A 20739-nucleotide genomic window follows, 5' to 3' on the forward strand; every position below is an offset into this window, starting at 1 on the left:
TTGCACCATGAAGATTAAAGAATACAGTCTTTTATGAACAGTTTAAATTTAAATTTTACTATTTATTATTTTTATAGAGAGCAAAGGGAGTTTGGTTTTAAACAATATAATCTTGATAAAGTCACTTTACTTTTCTTTCATATATAAACGTGAGATGTTTAGACCATAAAATCGCTAATAATCCCTCTGGCTGTAAGAGCTTATGAAGTGATAAAAAAGAAACTTTGGCTCAATTGGAACCTTTCCATATTTTTGCTGTGCTTATATCCCTTACATTATAATAATAATGCTGTAGACTTATAGAACTTAACTTTTCTTCAGGTACTTTCAAACCCATTATCCTATCTACTCATGGAAAGATGTAGTTGGGGAGAAAAGATCTTCATATTCTTGCTCACATGTTTTTCTCTGATAACTGCTAAGCTTGGGGAATTTGTCAAAGTCATAAAATCCTGACCTGGAAAGGTCACTTAATTTATACCTTTCTGTGGCCTTCAGTGAAGCCAAGGATCAGAACAACCCTGAGTTTTTCACACTTCATGCTGTGCCTCTTGATTAAATTAGACCCTAAGTGATTACTTTTTTCTTCCTATTTTTTTTTAATCTGCTAAATGATTTAAAATGGCAAACTAAAACACAATGTACATCCCTGCAAGAAGAGAAACATGACAGGCTACAAATAATGTTTTATTTCAGAGTAAGATCTCAACAAGGAAGCATAAGCGGATAATCACTTAGAGAAATTTCAAACGTGAGATGGCATAATTTTGGAGGATTATGAGTGGCTGATAACACAAAAATCTGGGAGGTTTCTTCCGTATACATTCCTTTTAGTTTTTCCATAATTTATTTATATACTCACTTAATAATTGTATTGAGTACTTGTTACCAGCTCTCCTCAGTGTTTGCTGTCTTTTGGGGAATATAAAGATGAATAATAAGGGAAAATAGCCGACATTTACTGAATATCTAGTGTGTGCTTAGTTATGTTAAGTGCTTCATGTGCAGTTTAAGCCAACCTTAAGCTGCACCGCCAGGAAATGGTAGCACCTGGGTTCTAACACTGATCTGCTTGCCTGGACTCAATGCTGTTAAGTGCCTCTCATTTTAAGAGTAAGCCGGAGTTCTAGATGTCAAGAGGATTCCCCAAATCTAGTGAGCAGGGTCATCTGCTAATTATTCCCATAAATTGATACTTGCCTCTAAATTGTTCATTTGTGTCAACGATTCCTCTCCCACCCACTCCCCCCAAAATAAAACAACACAAGCTCAGAAGTGATCTCTATGAGAGAACTTTTTTCAGTTCCTTAGATACACGTTTGTTAATTACTTGGTAATTGTTTAGTGCCTTTTTAAATGAAGTGTGAAGTCACTGAAATACTGTGAAAATTTTGGTAGAATTTATGACTTTTCCTTGGGGACTGCTTCATACTGAAATTAGCAGCTACATTCTCAAGCTTAAGTAAATGAGTGGTTGGGGCATCAAACAGGAGGGTCCTACAGTTACTACTTGATTTTTGTAAAAAAAAAATAATACTCATATTGATAAGGATACAATGAAACAGTCACTAACTAGGAAAGTGTGAATTGGTACAACTTTCTGAAAAGCAATTTGCATTCATTCTAGAAAGATGTTCATGCCTTTTGACTAACTCCACCTCTTGGCTAGAATCTATCCTAGGGAATGGACTTGGTACTTGGACCACAGTATATTTATATGCATGTTGACCAACCCTTAATAGTAATACCACAATATTATATTTATACTCATGTTTACTAGCCCTTCATAGTAATACTACAATATTGAAAGCAAGTTATAAGTACATAATAATATGGAAATAAGTAAATAAATTAGAATACATAAATTACACACTGGGATTTACACTCCTTTTATGTGATCTTTTCCAAATATTTTGAATGATACTGGAAAATATGCACCATAAAATTTTAAGTGAGAAAAACAGGATCAAACTATTACATACATGAAGATCTTTTTTAAAGATAGATAATTACAGAGAGAAAGAGAAGGAAAAACTGGACCAGATATATAAGCATTAAAAAGAGCTATAATGAAACCAAACAAAAAAATTCTCAAGGCAATCAAACAGTAATAAAAGTTATTTTTCAAAAACTAAGGGAGAGTCTCTTAGGATTAAGCAATGGTTTCTTAGATATTATATCAAATCACCAGCAACAAACAAAAAAATGAACTGAACATCATCCAAACATTGTGCTTCAAGGGGACACCATCAGGAAAATGAAAGGACAGCTCACAGAATAGGAAGACATTTTTGCGAACCACATGTCTTCTAGGGAAATCGCATCTAGAATGTACAAAGAGCTACTACAACTCATAAATAAAAGATAAATAACCCATTTTGAAAAACGGTCCAAAGAACTGATATTGCTGTCCAGAGAAGGCAAACAAATGCCCACTAGGCACATGAAAAGACGCTCACATAATTAGCCATCAAAGAAATGCAAACCCAAACCACAGTGAGATACCACTTCACACTTACTAGAATTGCTATAGCCAAAATCTCAGATAATAGCAAGTATCGAGGAGTATGCAGCGAAACTGGAATCCTCATACACTGCTGAGGGGAACGCAAAGTGGTGCAGCTACTTTGGAAAGTAGCTAGTAGTTCTAGTAGTTCTTCAAATGATTAAGTAGTAGGTTACCATTTTTGTTGTTGTTTAGTCACTCAGTTGTGTCTGACTCTCTTGTGACTCCGTGGACCGAAGCCCACCAGGTTCCTCTGTCCATGGGGTTTTCTAGGCAAGAATACTGGAGTGGGTTGGCATTTCCTTCTCCAGAAGATCTTCCCAACTCAGGGATCGAATCCAAGTCTCCTGCATTGCAGGAGGATTCTTTACCACTGAGTCACCAGAGAAGATCTAGTAAGTTACCATTTTGTTGTTTAGTTGCTCAGTCGTGTCCAACTTTTGCGACCCCATGGACTGTAGCCCGCCAGGCTCCTCTGTCCATGGGATTCTCCAGGCAAGAATACTGGAGTGGGTTTCCATTCCCTCCTCTCTACGGCCCAGCTAGTCCACTCCTAGGCACATACTAAAGAGAAATGAAAACATGTGTCCATGCAAAAATTTGTGTATGAATGTTCATAAAACATTATTCATAACAGCCAAAGTGAAAACAACCCAATTCTCCATCAAACAATAAATGGATAAATAAAACGGACTATATACAATGGACTATTACTCAGCAATAAAAATAAACAAAGTACTGATCTGTGTTGCAACATGGGTGAACTCTGAAAGTAAAAGCGGTCAGTCATAAAGACCCACATACTGCATGATTCCAGCTGTATGAGATATCCAGAACAGGCAAATCTAGAGAGATAGGAAATTGATTAGTGGTAAACTAAGGTTAAGGTGGGAGGTGGACGGGGAGAAGGGTATTGAGGGGGACAGCTGCTAGGCAGGGGGTTTCTTCTGGAGATAATGAAAAAGTTCTAAGATTGACTATGGTGATGGCTGCAAAATTCTGTGAATATACTAAAAGCCACTGAATTGTGCACTTTAAATGCGTGAATAGCATGGTAAGTGAACTATATCCCAATAAAGCTGATTTTTTTTAAACCAGAAAAAAGAATAATTATTATTTCATTCACCAACCTTACACCAAGCTCCTACTATGGCTTGTGTTAAGCACAGTGGAAGACACACAAACAAAGAGAACCCCTGTTTTCAAGGAGTTCACATGAACTAACACTAATATATGCCATTAGTAACAATCATCATGTGTGTTATCCACTCAGTCATGTCTGACTCTCTGTGATACCATAGATTGTAGCTCGCCAGGCTCCTCTGTCCATGGAATTCTCTAGGTGAGAATACTGGATTGGGTTACCATTTCCTTCTCCAGGGGGTCTTCCTGACCCAGAGATCAAACCTGTGTTTTCTGTGACTCCTGCATTGCAAGTGGATTCTTTACCGTCTGAGCCACTAGGGAAGCCTGAAATCTCCACGGAACTTAAAACTTCAGTTGCCAGTAGTTAAACCCTGCATCTTTATTGCCTTCTCTCATGGTCCATTTAAGTTTCAGTTCCTGCTCACTGATATGGCTTTGAGTTCTTCTTCATTTCTGATAGCTGAGGGGTTCCATTTCTGGATTTTGAACCTGGCCCAGGTATCTACATTTTCCTAGTTTTCTGGCATTCCTGGGTGTTGAACTGAAAGGCAATGAACCTCTTTCACATCAACTTACACATATTCATCTGATACCTCCAAATACAAATATGATTGCATATTGAATGGGCACCTAAGGATCATGTCAATCTCTTTATCTGGCTATTTATAAAACTACACATCCAGATAAGATCCTAGCTCCCCAATTTCACCTGCAATCATATCCCTAATCCATTCTCCTACCCCGTGCTCCAGCAATAGCTACCCAGGCTCCATTTCCCGACATTCCATGTAACAGCACATCTTTAAAAAACTTCACTTAGAGATGGTTTTTACATCTAATTTCTCTTTCTTTTTTAAAAAGCTTGTTATTTTACATTGGAGTGTAGTTGATTAACAGTGTTATGTTAGTTTCAGGTGTACAACAAAGTAATTCATATAATGTTCAGTTATACATATACATTGGAGAAGGCAATGGCACCCCACTCCAGTATTCTTGCCTGGAAAGTCCCATGGACGGAGGAGCCTGGTAGGCTGCAGTCCATGGGGTTGCGAAGAGTCAGACACGACTGAGTGACTTCACTTTCACTTTTCACCTTCATGCGTTGGAGAAGGAAATGGCAACCCACTCCAGTGTTCTTGCCTGGACAATCCCAGGGACAGGGGAGCCAGGGGGCTGCCGTCTGTGGGGTCGCACAGAGTCAGACACGACTGAAGCGACTTAGCAGCAGCAGCAGCAGCATACATATACACGTATCTATTCTTCTTCAAAAGGCCCTGGTGGCTCAGATGGTAAAGAGTCTGCCTGCAATGCAGGACACCTGGGTTCGATCCTTGGGTCAGGAAGAGCCCCTGGAGAAGGCAATGGCACCCCACTCCAGTATTCTTGCCTGGAAAATCCCATGGACAGAGGAGCCTGGCAGGCCATAGTCCATGGGGTAGCAAAGAGTCAGACATGACTGAGCAACTAAGACGACAGTTCTTCAAAGTCTTTTCCCTGTTAGGTTGTTAAAGAATATTGAGCAGAGTTCTCTTTGATATATAGCAGGTTCTGTTGGTTACCCATTTTAAGTATAGCAGTATGTATATATCAATCCCAAACTCTTGAAATATCCCTACCCACCACCCTTCCCTACTTGTAAGCATATGTTTGATTCTCTAAGTCTGTGAGTCCGTTTCTGGTTTCTAAATAAGTTCATTTGTATTGTTTTTTAAAACCATTTTGCATATAAGCAGTGTCATTACAATATTTGTCTTTCTCTGTCTGACTTCACTCAGTATAACAATCTCTAGGTTCATGAATGTTGCTATAAATGGCATTATTTCATTCTTTTTAATAGCTGAGTAATATTCCATTATATATACATAATCATGATATTTTGTGTCCTTCATTCAGGCTATGAATTCTTCAAAATCTCTGCATTTTCCATTTCAGAAAATGCCAAATGGGGTTTGAAAACATAGCTGACTGTATTATCCATGTCCATTCAAAAGACTGAAAGGGCAGTATACAGACAGAAGCAGCTGACCCAGTACACGTAATCTGTTGAATTTCACACTGATGCAAGCTGGCCAGTGTAGAAAGTCCCTCTGAGTTCATTAAGAGAGCTCTATGCTCTCAGAGAACATTTTCTCTGCCCTCTTTAGAAAGGGTAGCTTGCTGAGGAGACAGCAGTTATATTTTGTGTGCTTCATTAGAGCAAGGAAATATAGTTCAATGTGCTTCAACAAATTCTAGCTGCTAATGGGCTGAGATATTGTGAATGTTGAGTCAGAATTGCTGGGACATCAGAGAGCTGAAGGGGGGAAAAAAAACTCAAAGAACCAAAGAAATTGCATTTGTAAGCTTCATTTATATACCACATAGCAAGTGAATCAATAACTTGAAAATGTACAGTGAAGGCCAAAAAGGAGTTGATTGCAGTCTTCAAAGAGTAGGCAAAAAGAAAAAGTAGCAGTGCAAATTAAACTCATTCAAAAGAGTAGACGGTTGGTTCAAACCTAAGAAGATTCAACTAGGTTAGCAAAAAATCATTATTCCTAGAAGAGATGACAGAGGAAAGTAATAGAATATGAATGTGAATACCATGAAAACCCCACCCAGATGTTGGTTTTGAGAATTTTTTTCTCACAGAATAATTCATGAGAATGTAAAATGGTATCCTTAGGAAGGCTCATGATATGAAATTAGAAAATCATCATCAGGGTAAATAAGAGTTTTACTAGTTAGGGTAGGATCTGAAGAAGTGAAAAATGACCATCTGATCTTCCAGTTTATGCTATTATTCAAAAGTACAGCTAATGTAAAAAAATCATTCACATTTTATCATTCACTTCTTATTTATTTTTCAACTTGGACTTTTTAATCCACTTCTTAAAAATATTTATTTTAATTGGAAGATAATTACTTTACAATATTGTTGTGTTTTTTGCCATACATCAGCATGAATAGGCCACAGGCATACATGTGTTCCCTCCCTCCAACCCCCTCCCCCTTCCCTCCCCACTCCATCCCTCCAGGTTGTCACAGAGCACCAGCTTTGGGTTCCCTGTGTCATACATCAAAGTCCCACTGGCTAGCTATTTTACATACGGTAATATCTATGTTTCAATGCTATTCTCTCAAATCATCCCACCCGCTCCTCCTACTGTGTCCAAAATGTTCTTTATGTCTATGTCTCCTTTGCTGCCCTGCATGTAGGATCATCGGTACCATCTTCCTAGATTCCATATATAGGTGATTGTCTTTCTCTTTCTGATTTAATTTCACTCTGTATAATAGGCTCTAGGTTCATCCACCTCACTAGAACTGACTCAGATGTGTTCCTTTTATAGCTGAGTAATATTCTATTGTGTGTATGTACCACAACGTTATCCATTCATCTGCTGGTGGATATGTATAGGTTGCTGCCATGTCCTAGCTATTGTAAATAGTGCTGCAATGAACATTGGGGTGCATGTGTCCTTTTCAATTCTGGTTTCCTCAGGGTATATGCCCAGTGGTGGGTCTGTTTGGTCATATGACAGTTTATTCCTGGTTTTTGAAGGAATCTCCATATTGTTCTCCATAGTGGTTGAATCAGTTTGCTTTCCTACAAACAGTGTAAGTGGGTTCCCTTTTCTCCACATCCCATCCAGCAATTATTGTTTGCAGACTTTTTGATGATGGCCATTCTGACTGATGTTACCTCATTGTGGTTTTGATTTGCATGTCTCTAATAATAAGCAGTGTCAAGCATCTTTTCACGTGTTTATTAGTCATCTGTATGTCTTCTTCAGAAAAATGTTTAGGTATTTTGCCCACTTTTTGATTGGGTTGTTTGTTTTTCTGGTATTGAGCTGCACTTTTAATTTGCATTTAGATATTCATACTTTTTTACCTGTGGAAATACCATTACATGGCTCATCAATGACAACAATCTTTTCAGCACCTCTTTCCCATTCTACACTTTTTCACTCTTCCTTCATACACACACACACACGCACATACATATGTCTCAATCAACTGTCAGACATCTTTAGGGTGAATCTAATGGGAATTCCCAAGATGAGAATTCCATCTGATCAGATGACCACAGATCTTTTTTTAAAATATAAATTTATTTATTTTAATTGGAGGCTAATTACAATATTGTATTGGTTTTGCCATACATCAACATGAATCTTAAAGAATTTGCCTTACAGCATCTCTTCCAGAGTCCTGGTCTTGAGTTTAAATTAGTTTTCATTCAACACATGAGGATGGGGTTAGTTGACTAGACAACTAATAGGAAATGATTATGTCTCAGACTACACCTTCATTCTGCCAGCTCTCTCATCAGTCCACACCACCAGTGCATGGGACACGGGCCAGGGCATGTATATATCTCTAATGCCACACTGAAAAAGTAACTCAGGGCAAATCAGACTGATAAAAGTACCACGTACAAGACTCATGTTCATATCGCCCATGCATATCATCTCTGTTTAAAAAAATGGAAAAAAAAAATTTGCCCAGGAGGAGTCCAACATTTATTCATATGTTTCAAAAATCTGGTTGTGTCTCATGATTACTAATACAAAGCATCTTGTGTGAGTGGCTCCCCTGGCTTGCACTCACACAAAGAGAAGGAATTCAGAACATTCAAAGGAACCTCTCACCCAAGTCTGTAGCATGATCACCTCTACAGAAAGCAAGCCACTGACCACAGGCTCAGAAAGAAAGAAGTACTCAGTGCCCTGCAGGACTCTGTAGCATATCTTCAGCCTATAATTACAATCTTCCCTGAACTATCCCAGCAGCTGATGTAAGCCTCATCTGAAGAGTTTCACTTCACTTATCCTCCTGAGAAAGGTGAAGTGCCAGCAGTGAAGAAAAAAAGGAGTGTTATACTGAAAACATGATCCAATAACAAAATTGCATATATATATGCCCACAGCTATGTTCTTATCTGTGTGTCTATAATTTTGTTTATATTTAATCTATATGTCTACAGAGTTACACACAATGATTTTATGCATGTAAAACATTTTTATCTTTATGGCTACATTCTTGTTCATATTTATATCAATACTTCATGAAGTTAATATACACACATAAAATGATTTTAATTTTGTATTAATATAAACTCACATATATTAGTATGAAACTGCATCAATTTCTTGGCCATTGTGTGTGTGTGTGTTGTATGTGTGTAGAAAGCCACAAAGCAAAATCGTGGCATTCTCATGGTAGTTTTATCAAGATGCAATTATAGATGCATTTCTTTATTAAAGCAGTGGGGTATAATAAAAATAGATCTGTACATATAAAACTAATTTAGTAGATACCTTGTGTGAAATGAGAATGCAATCTTTCATTGATTTAAAATTGAAGAAAGGTAGATAGCCACATATAAATCAATGAAGTTAGAACACAACTCTCAACATACATAAAAATAAACTCAAAATGGCTTAAAGACTTAAACATAAGGTATGACACCATAAAACTCTAAAAGAGATCATAATCAAAAATTCTATGATATAAATCATACCAGTTTTCTTAGGTCGGTCTCCCAAGATAATAGAAATGAAAATAAAAATAAACAAATGTTACCTAATCAAATCTATCAGCTTTTGCATAGCAAAGGAAACCATAAACAAAACATACAAAACCTACAGAATGGGAGAAAATATTTGCAAATGATGTGACTGACAAGGGCTTAACATCCAAAATACACAAACAGCTCGTAAAACTCAAGAACAAAAAATAAGCAACCCTATCAAAAAATGGGCAGAAGACGTAAAAAAGTATTTCTCCACAGAAGAGATATAAATGGCCAAAGATGCCCAACATCACTAATTATTAGGGAGATCCAAATCAAGACTACCCTGAGGTACTACCTCACACTGGTCAGAATGGCCATCATTAAAAATCTACAATTAGCAAATGCTGGAGAGGGCGTGGAGAAAGGGAACTCTCCTACACTGCTGGTGGGGATGTTAGTCGGTGCAGTCACTATGGAAAATGTATACAAGTTCCTCAAAAACTAAAACTAGAGTTGCCATATGATCTAGCAATCCTACTCCTGGGCACATATCCAGAAAAAAAGTATAACTCAAAAGGATATATGCACCCCAATGTTCATAGCAGCACTATTCACAATAGCCAAGACATTGAAAGAACGTCCATCAGCAGATGAACGGACAAAGAAAACGTGGTAGAATGCTCATACACAATGGAATACTACTCAGCCATAAAAAGAAGGACGCAATGCCATTTGAAGCAAAATGGCAACTAGCAATTATCTAGTGATGCAACTAGTGATTATCATACTAAGTGAAGTAAGTCAGAAAGAGAAAGGCAAATACCCGTATGATATCACTTATATGTAGAATCTAATACATGACACAAATGAGCCTATCTTTGAAACACAAACAGAATCAAGGACACAGAGAACAAACTGGTGGTTGCCAAGGGGGTGGGTATCGGGGAGTGATGGAGTGGGAGGTTGGGGTTCACAGATGTAATCTTTTATGTATAGAATGGATACAAAATAAGGCCCTACTGTATAGCACTGCTAAACAATGCTCAAAGTACTGCACAATTGCACTCATCTCACACGCTAGCAAAGTAATACTCAAAATTCTCCAAGCCATGCTTCAACAATACGTGAACAGTGAACTTCCAGACGTTCAACCTGGATTTAGAAAAGGCCAAGGAACCAGAGATCAAATTGCCAACATCTGCTGGATCATCGAAAAAGCAAGAGAGTTCCAGAAAAACATCTATTTCTGCTTTATTGACTGTGCTAAAGCCTTTGACTGTGTGGATCACAACAAGCTGTGGAAAATTCTGAAAGAGATGGGAATACCAGACCACCTGACCTGCCTCTTGAGAAATCTGTATGCAGGTCAGGAAGCAAGTTAGAGCTGGACATGGAACAACAGACTGGTTCCAAATAGGAAAAGGAGTACGTCAAGGCTGTATATTGTCACTCTAATTATTTAACTTCTATGCAGAGTACATCATGAGAAATGCTGGGCTGGAAGAAACACAAACTGGAATCAAGATTGCTGGGAGAAATATCAATAACCTCAGATATGCAGATGACACCACCCTTATGGCAGAAAGTGAAGAGGAACTAAAGAGCTTCTTGATGAAAGTGAAAGAGGAGAGTGAAAAACTTGGCTTAAAGCTCAACATTCAGAAAACTAAAATCATGGCATCTGGTCCCATCACTTCATGGCAAATAGATGGAGGAACAGTGGAAACAGTGGCTGACTTTATTTTGGGGGGCTCCAAAATCACTGCAGATGGTGACTGCAGCCATGAAATTAAAACACGCTCACTCCTTGGAAGGAAAGTTATGACCAACCTAGACAGCATATTAAAAAGCAGAGACATTACTTTGTCAACAAAGTTCCATCTAGTCAAGGCTATGGTTTTTTCCAGTGGTCACGTATGGATGTGAGAGTTGGACTGTGAAGAAAGCTGAGTGCTGAAGAATCGATGCTTTTGAACTGTGGTGTTGGAGAAGACTCTTGAGAGTCCCTTGAACTGCAAAGAGATCCAACCAGTCCATCTTAAAAGAGATCAGTCCTGGGTGTTCACTGGAGGGACTGATGTTGAAGCTGAAACTCCAATACTTTGGTCACCTATTGCAAAGAGCTGACTCATTTGAAAAGACCCTGATGCTGGGAAAGATTGAGGGCAGGAAGAGAAGGGGACAACAGAGGATGAGATGGTTGGATGGCGTCACAGACTCAATGGACATGAGTTTGGGTAAACTCCAGGAGTTGGTGATGGACAGGGAGGCCTGGCATGCTGCAGTCCATGGGGTCGCAAAGAGCTAGACACGACTGAGCGACTTAACTGAACTGAACTGTATAGCACTGAGAACCATATTCAGTACTTTACGATAAACATCAATAGGAAAGGAATATTTAAAAAAGAGAACATATATATATACACAAAACTCAATCACTTTGCTGTATAACAGAAATCAACATGACATTATAAATCAACTATATTTCAATAAAATTTTAAAATTTTTAATAAAATTGAAGAAAGGAAAATCATAAATTTGGACATAAATTTGGTTCCCCACAAAACAGATTCTGAGATCAAAATGTGTCTTCATGATATTTATTAAAAGGTGCCCTTAGGGAGCACTGTTCTTGGGTGTGTGGGAGTAGGATGGGGATAGGGAGGAACTGAACTGCTCCTCAGGATCCAAAGGAGCCTCAGTTAACTCCAGAGGAAGTTCTGGAGCTTGGTGGTCTTTCAGAGACATCCCAGAGTGAGGCAGGAGACTGGGTCTTTACACCCCTGCCTTGATCAGCCATAGGATGTTGGCTGCCCCTGGTGAAGGAGTAAAAACCTTGACAAGGGAAGACAATGCCTGGGGATGAACTCAACTATGAACCCTCAGCAGTGACACTGCCAGCAGCTGGGGAAATGGTAGGGGCCTGGGTGATGCACCCAGCATCATTGCAAAATTCTTGCGAGTTCATAACTTTTTTTTTTTTAGGTCACACCATGAGACTTGTGGGATCTTAGTTTACCAACCAGGAATCGAATCCCAGGCCACTGCAGTGAAAGCACCAAGTTCTAACCACTAGACCACCAGGGAATTCCTCATTCATAATATTTTTTAAAGTGAGAGCTATTAGAATCCACCTGCCATATGCAGGAGACGCAGGTTCAATCCCTGGGTCAGGAAGAACACCTGGAGAAGGAAATGGTAACCCACTCCAGTGTTCTTGTCAGAAAAAATCCCATGGATAGAGGGGCCTGGCAGGCTACAGTCCACAGGGTTGCAAAGAGTCAGACACAACCTAGAGACTAAACAGCAACAACAAATTATTTGTTACTCCAAATTAGGAGTCCCCTGCTCTATCAGAGATTCCTTCTGAACTTTATGGTTTTTTCTCCTGATAGTCTGCCTTTTTAGATCACTGAGTCAACTGTAGCACAGGTTTTTCATGTGGAAAAGCACCTTTAATCACCTTGTAGAGAAATCTGACGGACAAAATGCTTGCCCACTTTGTGGAAAGGGCTCCAGTTCTTTTATCTGCACAATAAGGATGGTAATAATAGTAACAACCTCATGGGGTGTGGATAATAAATTAAATTATCCATGCAAAGGTCTTAGAAGAGTACTGTCACACCATTAGCTATAATGAGCATTATTATTTTTGGAAAACTCCATGAACTCAATATCTCTCTGTGGTTATAAGGACATACTCATAAATGCTTCATAAATCAGTTCAAGGGGTCAATGCCAGGAACATCTTTTCAGGTAGCAGATTTCACCCTACCTTTTGTTGACTTCCACGTGAGTGATAAGAAAACAATTTAAGTTTCTACTCTGTTCTTGGTTTTATTGTCAGGAGATGGAGGTTCAAAAGACAATTGAGAATAGTAGAAAGAATAGTTAGGTCAACTATTCTAAAATCAAAAACCCATCATCCATGTCAGAGGTCCTCCAACCTTTAATTGTTCAGATGCACTAATTCTATGGAACAGATTAAGTTAATCAGAACCTGGGGGTACAGCTGCAGAGAGTTCATCTAGGGAGGTTACTTGGGAGCCACACCATTTAAAAGGAAGAGACACTGTACACCGTAGCTGCTTTATTGAAATTTTCATATGGCCAATGCTGCATTACTGAAACAATATTTCTCAGCTTAAATGGTATTGTAGACAGAAACCTTTGGGGCCTCAATCACTCATTCATCCATGTGTTGGAACAGTCGTGAGCAGTTTTCTACAGGGATTACCTGGCCAAATTCCCTGCTTCTGCAGGGAGACAATCACCCACTCAGTCTTCAGCTTTCATGAGAGATCTCTCACCTTACACAGACCTGCCCTTCACCTGCAACCTAGCATGTCTAAATCCTGGGTTCTACTATCGGCCAGCTCTCTGCTCTCCAGTCTCACAAAATCCTGATAAGAGAAATATTTCCAAGGATGTCCTGAGTGACATTACACCATTCAGTCTTCAGAAGAAGGGGCTCTTAAGCTATTTGGAAGATACTCAGGGAACACCAATACACTATATAGATGATACATGGATTTTTGTGTTTATGCCCACATGCATACTTTTCTGGAGAGACAGCTTAATGATTTTAATCAGGTTATCAAAAGGCTTATCCTGGGAAGTTCTGTATGGTGGTTGAACTCAGGCTGAACTCAGACTGCCTGAATTATACTTACTTCCAGAAGTGTATCAGGTGGCGCTAGTGGTAAAGAACCCCCTGCTATTGCAAGAGACATAAGAGACGCCGGTTCGATCCCTGAGCTGGGAAGATCCCCTGGAGGAGGACATAGCAACCCACTCCAGTATCCTTGCCTGAAGAATCCAATGGACAGAGGAGCCTGCTGGGCTACAGTCCACAGGGTCACAAAGAATTGGACATGACTGAAGTGACTTGGCATGCATGCACCACAAGTGTATGACCTTGGATAAGTTGCTTATCTTTGGGGGCCTTACATTCCGAATCTGTAACAGGATTAGGATTTGATGTGATTCATAAAACCACATAAATTATAATAGGATTAAGTATCAATGAAGGGAATAGGGGTACAGGAGTGAACATGGATGACAAAATTAGAAAACTATGTTTAACACAGTGACACACATACCACCTGGTCCCGTGTCCTGCTGGAGGTGGACCTCAGACGGACGGTACCCACCTTGTCTGTGGCCAAGGCACTCATCCAGGGTGTCTGGGCTCCCTAAGCTTATACAGCTAATGAGCTCCTCCCCTGAGTCTTGTCTGCAAAATTTCTTCCTTGGAGCTCAAAGGATACTGTGACAAGGGAGATAATAATAGCACCTATAGATAGATAATAACCTATAACTGGAAGATAATAGTAGTACCTATATCAGCTTTGCTGTGCAGAGTAAATCAGATCATCTCAGGTATCCAGGTAAAGCACTTTGAACAACACACCTCCACAGCAGGTGCTCAGTTTACATTTTTGCCATTATTCTTCTTATTAAAATAGTCCATAGCCCCTACAAGACTCAAGAAATGTGTCTCTGGATACTCTCAGTTAAACCCTGAGATGGGGAGAGACCATTAGAAAGTTTGACTTGGACCATGGTTTTTAGACTTGGCTTTTTAAAAATTAGTCCCCAATGTTGCACAACTGGCCTCACTGAGGGATGACATAAGAGGCCAACCACATGGTACCCACTAATCATCTACTGGCCCTGCCCCTTGTCACAGTATCCTTTTTATAGGCTCCAAGGAAGAAATTTTGCAGACAAGACTCAGGGGAGGAGCTCATTAGCTGTATAAGCTTAGGGAGCCCAGACACCCTGGATGAGCGCCTTGGCCACAGACAAGGTGGGTACCATCTGTCTGAGGTCTGCCTCCACCAGGACACGGGACCAGGTGGTATCCGTGTCACTGTGTTAAACCTAGTTTTCTAATTTTGTCATCCATGTTCACTCCTGTACCCCCATTCCCTTCATTGATACTTAATCCTATTGTAATTTATGTGGTTTTAAGAACCACATCAAATCCATTGAGGAATAAATACATTCGAGGGATTCCTGGGTGGCCCAGTGGTAAAGAATTCGCCTGCCAATATAGGAGATGCAAGAGACATTAGTTTGATCCCTGAGTTGGGACGATCTTCTGGAGTAGGAAATGGCAACCTGCTCCAGTATTCTTGCCTGGTAAATACCATGGACCGAGGAGCCTGGCAGGCTTACAGTCCATGGGGTCGCAAAGTGTCAGACATGACTGAGCACAACACAGCACATACGTAAGCAGAGCGACAAATTCACATAGCATGAATGAGTGCCTTGTTTCCTATTACACCATTTGGTCTGTTTTATGGGTGTTGTCCATTCTGTTTAAATGAACTTTGATCTTCTACTGTTGTGAAAAGGTAAGAGGCTGGGAAGGAAGGGGGACTGGTAGGTCGCAACGAGATGAAAAGCAACCAAGGGATTTCTAAGACACCCGATGGTGACGGTTTTCAAAGCAAACAAAATTGCTCTCAGAAAAATATCATACAGGCAAAGAAAAAGAAATCACTTGAAAATCAATCCTGTTTCCATCTTAGAAAGGCATTTCTCACAGGGCTAATACATTCTTAATTTTTAGTCTAACAGAACTCTACCCTGTTTTCTGCTGCTCTGAATATAAATCCTTTTTTTTTTTTTTAATATTTTAAGCCTGACATTCCAAAGAGAGCGGTCCTTGGGCTTTTTCATTCCAGTGCAGCATGGAAGCTGCTAGGTTTCCTTTAAGAGAACATTTCAATTTCATACAGAAGCCCGGTGACCTTGAGTACAAGAGCGAGTCTTAAGAAGACCAATAAAAATTCTGGAGAAAGTTTCTTGAATTCTCTCAGAAAACCAGAAATTAATTAGTGGATCCTAATTCTTTAGAAGAATTATGCTAAGGGCAGCTTTATTATCTCTTGCTTAACAATCCTATGGTAGCAGAAACATTTTGCCTTCTTCATACTTTCTACACAGCCTGCTATGCAATGTCCAAACATCTGAGGAAAATAGGAGGAAATAGGCTGAAAAACAGTAAAATACACAGCAATTAAAACAGCAATAACTCACATCTGTGTTGTAGTTCACAGTTTGTGAAGTGCTTTCATAAACATATCTTACATGATCTTAATAAAAACTCTGGTGACAAAGTCTAAACTTTCCTTTGCTGCTTTACAAGGCTGTTAGAAGTCAAACTGTTTCCTGCAAAATTCTTATGTTGAAATCCTAACCCCCAGGACCTCAGAATGTGACCTTATTTGGAAGGAGAGTCTTTACAGAGGGAATGCAGTTACAATAAGGTCCTCAGGGTGGGGTCTAAGTCAGTATGTCTAGTATTCTTATAAAAAGAAGAAATCTGGACACAGACATGTACACAAGGAGAATGCGGAGATGAAGATGAAGGCAGAGACCACGGTGATGCTCCTACAAGCCAAGGAACACCAAAGACTGCCAGCAGATGGCCAGAAGCTAGGCAGGAGGCAGGGGACAGACTCGCCCTCAGAGTCCTCAGAAGGAACCGGCCCTGCCGACACGTTAATCCTGGACTTCAAGCCTCCAGAACTGTGAAACAATAGATTTCTACTGTTTAAGTTGTTCCATGTGTGTGCTTTGTTAGGGCAGCCCCAGCAAACTAATACAAAGGCTCCTCAGTCTGACCCTCTTTTCTCTCTGGCATCTCCTCCCATCCCTCCTTCCAAGGATTCTACACTTTACACTGAGCATCCTAGTCAGGACCCTTTGTGCAGAGAAGCTGCCAGCTATCGTTATGATTTTTTAATAATTATTTTTATTTACTTATTTATTTGGCTGTGCCAGGTCTTTAGTTGCAGCATGAGAACGCTTAGGGTTTCCCTTGTAACTCAGCTGGTAAAGAATCCACCTGCAATGCAGGAAACACGGGTTTGACTCCTGGGTTGGGAAAATCCCCTGGAGAAGGGATAGACTACCCACTCCAGAATTCTTGGGTTTTCCCGGTGGCTCAGATGGTAAAGATTCCACCTGCAATGTGGGAGACCTGGATTCGATCCCTAAGTTGGGAAGATCCCCTGGAGAAGGGCATGGCAACCCACACCAGTATTCTTGCCTGGAGAATCCCCACGGACAGAGGAGCCTGGCAGGTTACAGTCCATAGGGTCACAAAATGTTAGACACGACTGAGTGACGAAGCACAGTGCACATGTGAACTCTTAGTTGCAGCATGTGGGGTCTAGTTACCTGACCAGGGATTGAACCTGCATCGGGAGTGCAGAGTCTTAGCTACTGATCACTAGGGAAGTCCTTGTTACAATATTAATTGATAGAAGTAGAAAACCTTGCCTGGCAGGGCTCACTACACATTTCAAAATATGTGGGGAGACATAATCCACTCTAGTTTCATGAGATATTAATAGACACCAAACTTTGGGAGCCTACACTCATTCCATTATTAAGTTTTCAGCTTGGTTCATAGCAGGAAAAAAAAAATGCTAAACTCAAGTTCTTGACTATGGCTTTGGCTCTAACAATCTGGCATATTTTTTAAAACACCCTAGAGTGTATGGAGTATTCAGAGGGTCAGTCACTCCAGCTTGTGGATGGAGTTGGTGGAGAACATGGAGCTCCTAGGAACGTCCTCTGCCACACATTCTGCGGCACTGCTTCCATCTGGGAGCAGGGTATTTGTTCTCCTCTTGAGTCTGGATGGGCACTGCAACCACCCGACCTACAGAATTCAAAATGCAGATTTTCCGGCCAGACCTTAAGACACTGGCAACATCTACTTGCCTAGCATTTTGTTCCCACATCAGATGGATTGTCTTAGATGTCACACTCCAGAGACCGCTGTTCTCAATAAAGAAAGAGGCAAAGCAAGCAATAAAGAAATTCCTCTCGTGAGCATGCACTTTAACCTGTGGCTTAAGAACTGGATTCACAAGCTCTCAAAATGTGGGCAGTGACCCTGAAGGTCTTTTAACATATCACTCCTCCCAGTTTACGCCTCCTGCTGTGGTTCAAGAGAACAGGATGGGAGCAGAAAATATAGATGCTGTTCCTCTGCTAAGACGAACAACCACCTCTGCCCTCACTTGGAATAACAGAATCATGTGTTTTGGAGTCAGACATACTAACTGGGGCCTTGAGCAAGTTGCTTAATCTCTCAGAAATTCGATTCCCTTCTTTCTGTGAAAGTGAAAGTCACTCAGTCGTGTCTGACTCTGCGACCCCATGGACTGCAGTCCTTCAGACTCCTCTCTCCATTGAACTCTCCAGGCAAGAATACTGGAGTGGGTAGCCACTCCCTCCTTCAGGGGATTTTCCTAACCCAGGGATCGAATCCAGGTCTCCCGTGTTGCAGGCGGATTCTTTACCATCTGAGCCACCAGGGAAGCCCCCTTGTTTCTGAACTAAAGAACTAAAGATAAAAATATTTTCAGGGTGGTTGTGAGCATTAAAGGGATTGTTGTTGTTTAGCTGCTATGTCATGTTCAACTCTTTGCAACCCCATGAACTGCAGCCCGCCAGGCTCCTCTGTCCATGGGTTTTTCCAGTCAAGAATACTGGAGTGGGTAGCCATTTCCTTCTCCAGGGATCTTTCTGACCCAGGGACCGAACCCGCATCTCCTGCACTGCAGGCAGGTTCTTTACCATTGAGCCACCTGGGAAGTCCAGTAAAGGGATAATGAGTTTATAAAAAGGGCCTGGTGGCACCAGGCAAGTGAGTGCTCAATGAAGACCCTCGAATCATCCAGGGGGCCAGAGGTCCCCTCTCGCAAGCCCTCAGGCCTGAGAATACCCTTATGTCTTATGACCTGAGAATACCCTTATGTCTTATGACATAAGAATACACTTATGTTATGGGGAAGGATGACATGGCTGGAATATTCCAGACACATAACAGCATGCCCAGTATTTGTATTAAAATATACATTTGACAATGTGCTTAAGTCACTGCACCAAAAATACTCTGCTTCTCTGAAGGGCTCCTGTATAAGACACTCCTGGGGGCAGCCAATTTGTAATCTCATGGGTATTTTGCTGAAGGCAGGGACTCTGGAGCCATTGAGCCCTCCAGGATGTCACAGGGCCATGGGAGAAAAACATAGCAGCCTCTGAGAAAGGGGATGCAGGGCTTATTGTCTCTACTGTACATAAGGAGAACCTAAGGATCAGAGAAGTCACATGACTTAGACAAGGTCACACAACGAGTAAGAGGCAGGCCTAACAGAACGCAAATGTCCTGGTTTCCCTGGTGGGCGCTCTTCCCTAACACACAAGGTGCCTCCTGGGAACCTAAGCTAAAATCTTTGCACGGCATTTAACAAGATGGTGGTTGTTTCCTTTGGGAAATATCTAGAGAAGCACCAGGGGCAGAAGCTGAGACGTCTAACAGGATTAGTGGGAGGAAGGGTTATATTTTCAGTAAAGGCTTGGGAGGGGTCAGGGGAGAGTGATGTCCAGCCAAGGAAGCATCAGAGAGGGCTTACTTCTTGAGGGGCCCCTCCCCACAGCCCCAGAATTGTCAACAAGGTTACTAAAATCCAGAAATGTTACCAGTGTGGCTCTTCTTGTGAAAACTGACTACAGAAGAGGCTGTGTTGGTGGCCAGGTTGGGCCGTGTGGAGCGAATGACCTGCGCAGACCCAGGGGCACTAAGACCATGGTCCCCTGAGGAAGAAAGCCGCAGGGCTCCCTGGCCTCCCATAAAGGGCTCTGGAGTGTCACTCGCTGGGAAACCGGTCAGGCCAGGAGTAAGCAGCTCTTCACAGACTCTCCTGACATCTGTGTTACAAGAAGTAAAACCACTTGATTGACCAGTGACCTCTGACAATCAGGTGAAGGAATGTATCCTTATATTTTTCTCATCAAAAGAGACTTGTAGGACCTCCCTGGCAGTCCAGTGGTGAAAGACTTCATAATTCCAATGCAGGGGGTGTGGGTTCAATCCCTGGTCAGGGAACTAAGGTCCCACATGCCATGCAACACGGCCAAAAAAAGAAAAAAAGAGCGGATATGTGCATATGTATAAAAGATTCACTTTGCCGTACAGCAGAAACTAACACAATACTGTGTTTTTATACTCCAATAAAAAGTTTTAAGAAGCAAAAGAGACCTGCACACATCCATTAAAATCATCACACATTTTCCAGGATATCTTCAGGTCTTCTAGGGATCCCAGGTTCCAGGTTAAAATAATTAATTATGCTTTTGTTTTGAACATTTTGTGTAAATTAATTTATGGGGCAGATTTATTCCGCATTGGAGAAAGCAAGTATTCCATGTTTATTTAAAGATATTTAAAATTTTGTTCTGAAATATGCTGGAATGAAAACCAAAGCATGTATTATATATGAAATGACTCACAGTTGTTAACAAAAATCAAATCCTCCCTTAAAATAGACGGCTGCAATTTTGTCAGCTAAACGAAAATAGGAACAACAGCTTTTTACTACTTTTGTAAGCAAAGGTGTGATGAAAAAATGTGTTCTTCTTTAGAGAAAAGTTGAGCTTTGCTTGGCCCCTTATAATCAGAAGGAGAGAGAAAGGAGAATTAGATGGAGCAGCTTCCTTCCTACTAGCTTACCCCCAAGTCAAGTTATTGTATGAAAATTTTTATCCCCCAAAA

General features: G+C 40.7%; 1 protein-coding gene across 1 annotated transcript in view; it reads right to left on the bottom strand.

Moving 5' to 3' along the window:
- KIAA1217 (KIAA1217 ortholog) overlaps positions 1-20739 on the bottom strand; it is an 815330-nt gene that overhangs the window by 699269 nt on the left and 95322 nt on the right. The window lies entirely within an intron of this gene.

This window comes from Bos indicus x Bos taurus, chromosome 13 (genome assembly GCF_003369695.1).
Source record: "Bos indicus x Bos taurus breed Angus x Brahman F1 hybrid chromosome 13, Bos_hybrid_MaternalHap_v2.0, whole genome shotgun sequence".
NCBI lineage: Eukaryota > Metazoa > Chordata > Mammalia > Artiodactyla > Bovidae > Bos > Bos indicus x Bos taurus.